The 10031-nt window shown below is 26.6% G+C and overlaps 1 protein-coding gene across 1 annotated transcript in view; it reads left to right on the top strand.

Annotated features, from left to right (window-relative positions):
- LOC107443515 (hypoxia-inducible factor 1-alpha) overlaps positions 1-996 on the top strand; it is a 188800-nt gene extending 187804 nt beyond the window's left edge. Inside the window, exon 12 of the mRNA XM_071178536.1 lies at positions 292-996. The gene's annotated coding sequence lies outside the window, so the exon portion shown is untranslated. The remainder of the gene's footprint in view (positions 1-291) is intronic.
- The last annotated feature ends 9035 nt before the right edge of the window (positions 997-10031 follow it).

The following is a 10031-nucleotide window of genomic DNA, read 5'->3' as shown; positions in this document are numbered from 1 at the left end:
AATTTATCATATATATATATATTAAGCGATGCAAGTTGTATTGTTTTTTTTTTTTCATTTATTATTTTCGTTTTGATCAGCCTCGCTAAGTCTTATTGTTAAAATGTCCTGAGATACACACACACATATATATACATATGTATATAGTATGAAAGTGTCTATGACGAAATATGAAGACATGAAGGAATGAATAGCTCAAAAATGAATGTCATAACTAGAATAAAATATTAGATGCAAAATTAAAATAGGATATGAAATACCTGATTTAAATCATAAACCTTTTACTTTCAGCTTGGATGTTATGAACTCGAAGAAACCACGGTAATAAAAAATATTACTTTGTCTGAGCTCCGAGAAAGTTGGACAGGAACTTCATACAAATATTGTAAGTGCAATAGTTGACTGAGTTGAACTGTTTCTAAGAAACACTGGTTGATTTTTCTTAAAGAAAAGAAATGAAAAATATTTCTGTGGCTCTGAATCGCTCATATGTGTTTTTGTGTAATTCAAGTGTGTTCGTTGTCTGTATATAATTATTGTGTTTAATGTTGAAAACATCTGACAGATTTTCTTTTATTCGTGTACAAATCTCTAGTTTTTTTTATTTTATTATATGTAGTAAAACTTGAAATATATTTTTTTATTTGTTATATTTTGGCATCGTTAACTACTTGGTACTATAATTAATAAAATTATTTTTGTTAAATGTACTAGTTAATGGTCTAACAAGTAGAAGACTCAATTATTTTTGTTTGTATAACTTATAAGTCATTAATTTTACTTATAGGAATTATTTATACAAGTTTCGAGCATTTGTATAATTTTTGTGTTAATAATGGATTCTATCTGAATAAATTGTCACAAAACAGTAAATATTGTTTAAGCTTCCAACTTGTTTCGATAGCTTATTTGTAATTAAAACTAATATGTTGGGCAATACTTGTTTAAAATTTATTGCAATTTTTGCGAAGCAAATAAAATATTTTGTCCTTTTAACATTTGCTTGATAATAATTTTTTTTATCGATTCACACTTATCAAAATAAAATATGAATCTCCCTGACTAACTTTTAATAATTTCATCTGATTTTCATACTTTCAAGAGCTATCTTAACGTTTGTTTAAGGCTATGTTTCAAATATGTTGATTGATTAGATTAGGACTTGTGCAACAAAACAGGTAACTCCGATTTTTTAATGCAGTTTTGACAGCGCACAATATAGCTATTTCCAATCGAAGCATCTTCTCCTGTATGTATAATGGAGTGGAAGAAAATTACATATTCATACTGTTTTGTTTCCTTATTAAAAGTTCGGAAATTTAGAATTACTTCGTTTTTGCTCAGAGCGTGTCAATTTGAATAATTAAATTTAACTACAAAAGATGCTTTCTGACAATAAACTAACTCCATTTTTTTCCCAATAGATTCGGAATTCTGAGTCTCAAAGTATGAGAATAGTCCTAATGGCGTTTGCAATGTACAAAATTTAAAGTATAAACGCAAGATAACGAAACATTTTCAACGTTTTATCCTACCGAACTGAAAATATTAGATCCAGCACAAACAAAAGATTCTTGATCCATCTATCAAAACCAGACGGCATCATGTACCATATTTGTAGGAGAAGAAACTCCATGTTTCTATGCAATTCTCGGAAATTTCCCTTCTAAAAAGCAGCGAAACTTCGGAAATGGTAGATAAGGCTTTTGTAGAAAAAACTGGTCGCAAAGTTGGTCAACGGTCTCTTGGGTAATGATAGCAATTTTCCTTTGCCTGTAAGTTGTTAGGTGCTGTTCTATGATTAAAATTACCAAAAATTTTTTGCGTGGTAAACGAAAAATAACTACAGATTTTCATGCTTGAAAGACGCATTTTCATGTTGACATATTCCATGTTGCACAGTCTTATTGCCGTCCGTCTTTAATTGAGTATGTGATTGGAAAAAAAACGCACCAATTTATCAAACTTGATCCCCGTTAATTAACAAGATTTTTAATAAAAAAAACTTTTAGTCTTTATGTTGAACAGAACATTATTTATTTTTTAAAATTATCAGGAAAAAAAATGCGTTGATCTGTTAAATTTGCTCTCTTTAAACTGTTTCATATTTTTTTATTTGGAGAAACGCATACATTTTTAAAACCTGTATATTAATGTTTACTTAAAATAACTAAGACTCTCATTTGTTATTGAAGACAAAATTGATGAGATTTTCTAGAAAAAAAAAATTTGCAATTTTTTATTTGGTTGCATTTAAACTAAAAGTATTGACATAAATAATAGAAAATGAAACTATTAAAAAATAATATTTCTTAAAAACAAAAGTTGGTCTTTATTTTCTTTAAAAAAATAGTTATTTGGCTGAAACCAACCAATCAACTAAGTATTATACATTTAACAGTTTCATAATGTTTTTAAAACTCTATTTCTTCAGTAGATTTAATTTATTTTTAAATAAAAAGATTAGTACTTTTTATATTTTTTATATTACTCTAATATATATGCACTCTGTTCAAAAGAATAATTTTACGTAAAGAATGCATATCCTGGGTTCCTTTCAATTTAAATCGTTAGACAATTTTCGTTTTTTGCTTTTCGGAACTAACACTAAGTTTGTTATTGTATTGTTGGTAATCTTGTGGAATGTTATGTTTATTGTAGTCTATTTATCTTATTATAAAATTTATTCAAGTAATCTACTCTATTTTATATAATGTTTATAATATGGATAAAGGATGTAAAATATGTTTTTTTTTAATTGATCTTTACAATTTTATCTATAAATTAAAATAGAAAGCATAATTAGGATATAATTTATAGGATAATAATTGATTTCGAAAAATATCGGAAGCTATGAATATTTATCAAAATTTGTATGAAATTACAGAAATTTGATTATCAAAACTTAACAGGTTTCAATAGCTTAGTATCATATATATTTTTATCTAGAAGATAGAATATCTATAAAACTGGCTACAAAATAATATTTCACACTCAAGAAAGTCTTGTTAGTGGTTAAGAATCTACGAGGTATCCTTTAAAAGATCAATATGTATTTTGCACTCAGAAATAGTGTTTCATAAAATTAAAAAAAAACATGACGAACTATTCTTTATTTGTTAATAAGTAATTCCGGGATATTAAATTTCAGCTTTGCAGAAACTTTGACTTTTCAATGTTTTTTTTTTTTTTTTTTTTTTTTTTTTTTTTTTTTTTTTTTTTTTTTTTTTTTTTNTTTTTTTTTTTTTTTTTGAAATTGCTTAAAATATTTAAAATTGATTTTACGAACTTGCTTTCTAAACTGATCTCATTGGTTAATTTATTATACACGGAAAAATAGCACTCAAGTATATTGTTTCTTTGTGGTGTCAAAACACATTTTGATTCTGGGCCTTTAGCCGACGAATTCACACTGCTTGCAGAGAAGAGACAGGCTTAGCCCGCACCCTGGCCCGACAGCTTATTTAGCTTAATATTTTGATTTATTATTTTTGTTTTCGTCCTCATGGAGTTTCAGTTCTTTAAGTTTTCCTCTTCTCTTTTTCTTCCACAAGTCGGTGATAGAAAAAGATTTTAATTTACTAATTTCCTTGTTTAGACATCTAAGGCGGAGTCACATGATCTCAAAATTTGGTCTTCATCCGACGTATATCTTGCCTCTGGCTCTAAGTATTCCTATGCACCTACCTTGGGCTCGGATTTAAATCCTTGGCACAAACCTCCAAAAGCGAGTTCATCTCTAAGTGTTCGGTATCTTCTGCTGTCAGGCAACTCTCTGTTTTGAGTTGTTTAAACGCCTTTTGAACTACAAAATCCATTTTAAAGGGAATTTTCTGAAATCAGAATTCATTTCTGAAAGTCCGAAACAGACAAGTAGTTTCATGAACTTGCTTCTCAAACGAAGGAAGATGAAATTAATATTAGCCACAGTATTTTGATAAATCAGTTTGCTACCTAAGGAGACATGAAAAACGATATTTAAAAATCTATTCCAATTTCTTCAGGCATTCAATTTTAATTTGAGGTTTTTATTCCATCTTCCTCGAAGCGGTTTGTCTGTTTTTGATAAAATTTTTGTTTTCTTTCTCACTTAAATAAGGATATTTTTTTTATAAGCGTTTTTTTTAATTAAATTATTTTAATGTTTTTTATATTTTTGACTAAATACAGTTTCAACCCTAAAGACGGAAACTAATTAATTTCCTACCAAAACCACCTCTATTATATAAAATGAACCTTTTTTAGTTTTTGTTAAGAAGCTAAACTATTTTTGAGAATTGCAACTATCTTTGAAAAATCATGGGCCTCGGTTTTACTTATTTGTTCTCAGATGTATTAAGTCCTGTAAAATTTCTGAAAAAGAATCTTAGGGATTTTGAAAACAAAAGGCTTAGTTCTGGTTTTATTTTTATGCATATTATATCTGAAAATTATTTTGAATATCATACATATTATATCTTAATATTATTGAATTATCGAACGGCGAAACAATTTTATTTCATATTACGAAGGGATACAACCGAATAGATACTGTTCGTACTACTAAATGTTCGAAGCAATTGTAGTATATTTTAGTTTTAAAAGTAAACAAATGTATCTATAAATATTGATTTTCCCCCCACTTGGCAGTATTCTTCCTCCAGGAATGTTTTTAAACACTCTTTAAAACAAAAAAGGTGCTTAAATATTATTGAAATATAGCTGTGCAATTTATTTTACATTGTATAAATATATTATGCGAAACATAGTTTGCATCTTTAACGAGCTTTGTCGGATACATTAGAATAAAATATTTTTATGTACTTATATAAATGTGAGTTATCAATGAGCTTTAAAGACAAAAAATGTGTTACCTGTTTCTGAACTCTTAGAAATATCAGAGTAGTGGACTTCAGAAATTAAGAAGTGTTACTTATTTCTGAAAACTTAACTTCTATTGAAATTTATTAAGTTAGCGGAATATTTAATATCAAATCGATAAGCTACAGAAATTGAAAATTGTTCCCTGTTTTCTGAAGTCCCTTAAATATTCGCGAATCCAAAGAGCTTCAGAAGCGGAAGAAAATATTTTCTGTCTCTGAGCTTTATAACTATCATGTTAATGAGCTTAAAATGTATCACGTGATTCAGATGATTTACTGCTTTCTTTTTTCTTGAAAATTAGTTTTAGAGTTGAAAATATTGTAAAATTTAAATTTAGTTGAAAATAATTTTTAAAAATGGTGCTGAGTATTTAAAATATTTTTTGGAATAAGGTATTATGATCAAAAATAGTTTATATAGTTCAAAGACAACGCTTTATATTTGTAGACTGTTTTTATCGATCAAAAATAATTATAAAGAGAAATTTATATAACCTATGTCATAACTAGCCCATATCAAATTAGCAGTTATCAGTCGATAGACCTGTTCAGTTTAAATACGATATTTGAACCTTTATAATGGATATACTACTGTTAGCATTATATTGAAAGGAGAATTCAAAAATCATGTAAATATGCTTTTAAAAGTAATTTTTATGTTAAGTTTTTAAAATTATATATTTTTCTTCCAAGAGAAAAAGGTTCGCGGTATGTTTTAAATCAATTAGAAATTTAAATTAATTAGGAATTTAATTTAGCTAGAAAAAAATATTTGACTTGTTTTGCACTTATAGGTAAACAATAATTATAAAATAATTAATTGGAAGTTAACAGTTTTAGTAACTGTCTTAAAAAGTGTGTAATTTTTTTTAAAAAAATATGAAAAGTTTGAAATTTGTTAAACAGAATATTGATATAACTGAAGTAATTTTTAGTTCGAAATTTAATTATGCCGGAGCAGAGAAAGGGATTAAAAAATATACATTTAAGAAAAGTAAAAATATTAATAAAATTTGTTATATAAGTTAATAACTAAAAGAAATCATTCGGCAATTAAATGAGAAAAATGCATTTGCATTTAATTTTTTTTTTTTTTTTTTTTTTTTTTTTTTTTTTTTTTTTTTTTTTNTTTTTTTTGCTCTCTACTTCTGCAATCTCCTGAACTTTGCAGAAAAAAGCAGAAGTTCTCGAGTTTGTAAAAAGGACATCGGAGTTTCAAAAAAAAAATTCTTTCGAAATTTTGGATGAATTTCTTCTTTGACTTGAAACTTTTCAATCAATTTTGCTTTTAATTTTTCACTGTATTATATTTAAGTGTTTATCACTTGAATATCATATTAAAAAAATTTTCGTATTGCTGTTTTTTGTTTCAATATCAAGAAACCCCCACTAACGCCATCCCTGAATTGCTGTTTCATTCATATTTAAGATAATAATTAATGCGTGATCTGTAATATTTTTAAAAATTTTAACAGCAAAAACTTTAAATATTTTGTTGCTCATTGAAAATTGATTTTTCTGAAACATTAATATTTTAACTCGTTACTAAACAGATGAACTCAGTTGAATGTAGTACAGAACCCGTTATCCGGAAATCAGAAAACCAAAAAACCGGAACGAAATTCGATTAGTTTTCCCGCCATTATAAAAAAAAAAAAAAAATTTTCCTCATAAGATTTTAGTATTTTTCTTTCTTTTTTTAAAGATCATTTGGATCATCACCTTACCATCATTTTGGAAATAATCATTAGTGTATTATTTCATCGTTTTTTCTTCTTTTTCAGATTATTTCCAATTTTTTTTTTAGTTGGGTTTAACTATAAAAAAAACGGCTTTTTGTAGCGATTCAGAAAACCGGAAAAATCAGTTATCCGGAATATTGATGGTCCCGATCGTTCCGGATAATCGGTTCCCTACTGTATATAGTTTCAAAAAACAGCATCCATTTCTGATTTTTTTTATATTTTTTTATTACAGTTCCAGTTCGAGAACTTTTATTTTTTTTTTTTTTTTTTAATTTTATNAGAACTTTTTTTTTTTTTTTTTTTTTGTCTTTCTCCTATTATCAACATTGATTGTAGGAATGCATTATCTCGACCTGCCACATCGTAATAGAATGCGTTTTGATTAAAATTTCTTATTTTGTTGCCAATTTTAAAAAAAAAGAATTTCTTGAAAATAAATATTTTAACCCGTGATTAAACCGATAAATCTAATTGCCAAAAAACAGCATTTGCATCTGATTTTTTTTCTATCAGTTCAAAAATATTTATTCTTTTGCAGCTGTACTGATTATTGATTGAATGTATGTATTATCTTTCACCTGCCACAATAAAATTGAAATTTTAAATAAATATTTATTGAATTTTACAAACTACTACCTTTTAGTGTTTTGCATAGTTTGAGTGATAATTAAGTGGTAGTGAGTTTGTTTTGGTGTGGCAATACGATCAAACTACTATCTTTTAAGTCTAATTTTGCATAACTAGATAGTAAGTTTATTTTTAAGGACTTTGCGTTCATACTACTATCATTTAGTCTAGTTTTGAATAACTAGATAGGGCTGTGAGTTCATTCCAGAGATGATGGAGTCTTGTTATTTGTAATCTGAGTAACTGATACTAAATTGCGCCAATGGGAGAAGCCCATCAGGGAAATCGGTATCCTTCTTTTATCGACAAATAGAACATTTTCATTTTAAAATTATCTATATGTATATAATCTGTGTGTGTGTGAGTTCAACGTTGAGTTGTGTTGTAGTACAAATTACAAAGTGTATATCCCCTTCCATTTGCTAAGATACCTTTTTCCTTTTATCACCTCCAACTTGGTGTTAAATTTTTTATTTCATTTTCGCTACGTTTTAGCAAATTTTTGATGATGGGTTATCATTCTATTGCACAATACTTTAAAATAAAATATAGGAAATAAAGGCATCGCTTTTATGGATTCGGAGATATGGTGTTTGATAACATTTAGAACTTTTACCGACTCATTTTTTAAAAGAGAAAACTAAAGAAAAAAAAATTATGTGGATTTGCAAATTTTGATAGGTAATTGAACTCTTCCTATTTATTTACTAATAATTTCTTGTTTACAAATAATAAAATCGCTTTTATTAAATGAAAATGATAAAGTTGATTTTGATTCTTTTGAAATTTCTATTAACATTTACGCTAAAACAAACGCTTTTTTAGAGAAGTCTGAAAACGAACTAAGACAAATCTAATTAAGATGTACTGTGATGAGACAACAGTGAATTTTCTAAAAAAATTTTTATATGTATTGCTTTGTTACAACAGCAGATTCCCTATTAACTTTATTAAGATATATTTAGAGAATGCTACACATTCGACGAGCAAACACTTTTCACTTTAATGTCTTGATCTTATTTCAAATTTTTCATTTATTTATTTTTTTTCTATTGATTTATTTCTGTTATAAATAAAGCAAAAAGTTATTTTTGAAAAGCATTTATCTAGGAATTATAAGAAATAACTCATATCCGTATTTATTCTTCGATTAATTTAAAAAGAGCAATAATATCCGCGTAGCATATAAATACACATTTTATTCAACACACAAATCAATTCTATGAAAAAAATGTTGTGCAATATTTAAATAAAATGATAATTTTCTTAAGAAAAGAAGTGTATTCTTGACGAAAAGAACGCCTAAGAATTTTACGAATTGAAAACAAAAAGTGTTGCCATATTCTCCTACTTTAAAAAAATGAGTCATATTTTTTTTCGTGCTGTAAAAATAGTGGGAAACTATTTAATTTCCCTTAGAAATTCTAATTAACTCTAACTATAGAGTTGTAATAATATAGTTCAATTAGGAAAAAAAACTTCTAAATTCTAAAATAATGCCTTCTATATCCCCTCAATCTGATAAGACAGCAGTGTGCTATTCTTTATGGCTTTTAAAGAGACTTCACAATAGAATAAATACTTGTGTGGGGTTTTATTATCGACTATGTCAACCTTCATCTATCAAAAGGTGCCCCTGGATAGAATCAAGTTAACATGTCTTATATACTAGTGGAATTCATTCTTCGAATTCTATCACAGGTAAAATTCTGGAAGGGGAGTAATGTGGCGAATTCTATCACAGATAAAATTCTGGAAGGGGTGTAATGTGGCGAATTCTATCACGGATAAAATTCTGGAAGGGGAGTAATGTGGCGAATTCTATCACAGATAAAATTCTGGAAGGGGTGTAATGTGGTGTAACTACCACTATAAATATTAAATACCAATTCACAACTATATAAGATATGTTAACTTGATTCGATATATATAGAGGTACCTATTGATAGATGAATATTGACATAGTCAATAATAAAACCCCAGTAAATGATGACCAACATCATATTTAACTCTTTATACCACTCTGAGAATTGAGTTCCACTTATAGAAAAGAGAAATTTTAATGACTGATTATTTCTCAACAGAGTTCACTTATTGGAAAAGATTTCAAGTCTTGTAATCAAATTGGTTGGTATCCCCCCCTAATTGCATAATTCTATTTATATGTGGAAAAACGTATCTAGGACATATGGAGTTTGTTGTAAAGAATTGTTAGATTTTTAAGTTGAACAAATGTGTTTATAAAAATAATTATTAATTGTTGTAAAAAATTTTTAGATTTTTAAGTTGAACAAATGTGTTTATAAAAATAATTATTAATGGTTGTAATTTAATACATTTAAAAAATTGGATTTTTCAAAAACTATAATTTGTAATATTTTAAAAATGTGGTCAAATATGAATACATTTAAGTTGAATATATTTTATTATTTTTTTCTAACATCAAATTAATTGTAGTTATCATATATGTACTTTTCTTGTATTTTAGAAATATAATTTAAAAAAATATGAATATTTTAATTTAATCTGTGATACCTGAGTATTTTTAATGTTTCTTTTCGTCATCGAAAAATTGTAAATTGTGTATGAATCTAAGTTGTGTTCAAATATTTTTTCCTAGATCAGTACAAAATATAGGTTTATATAGCTATTACATTTATGATATCTATTTTAATTTTTTTCTTTCTTAAAATAATTGCATATTTAGTTTAATGTGTTTTACGAATGAAAAATAAATTTGGTAGCTCTGTTGGAATGGTTAGAGAAATGTTCATCATATTTTCGCATTAATAATGTA

This window comes from Parasteatoda tepidariorum, chromosome 1 (assembly GCF_043381705.1).
Source record: "Parasteatoda tepidariorum isolate YZ-2023 chromosome 1, CAS_Ptep_4.0, whole genome shotgun sequence".
NCBI classification, from domain to species: domain Eukaryota; kingdom Metazoa; phylum Arthropoda; class Arachnida; order Araneae; family Theridiidae; genus Parasteatoda; species Parasteatoda tepidariorum.
The sequence above is the reverse complement of the archived record's forward strand: the minus strand, read 5'-3'. Positions and strand labels throughout refer to the sequence as shown.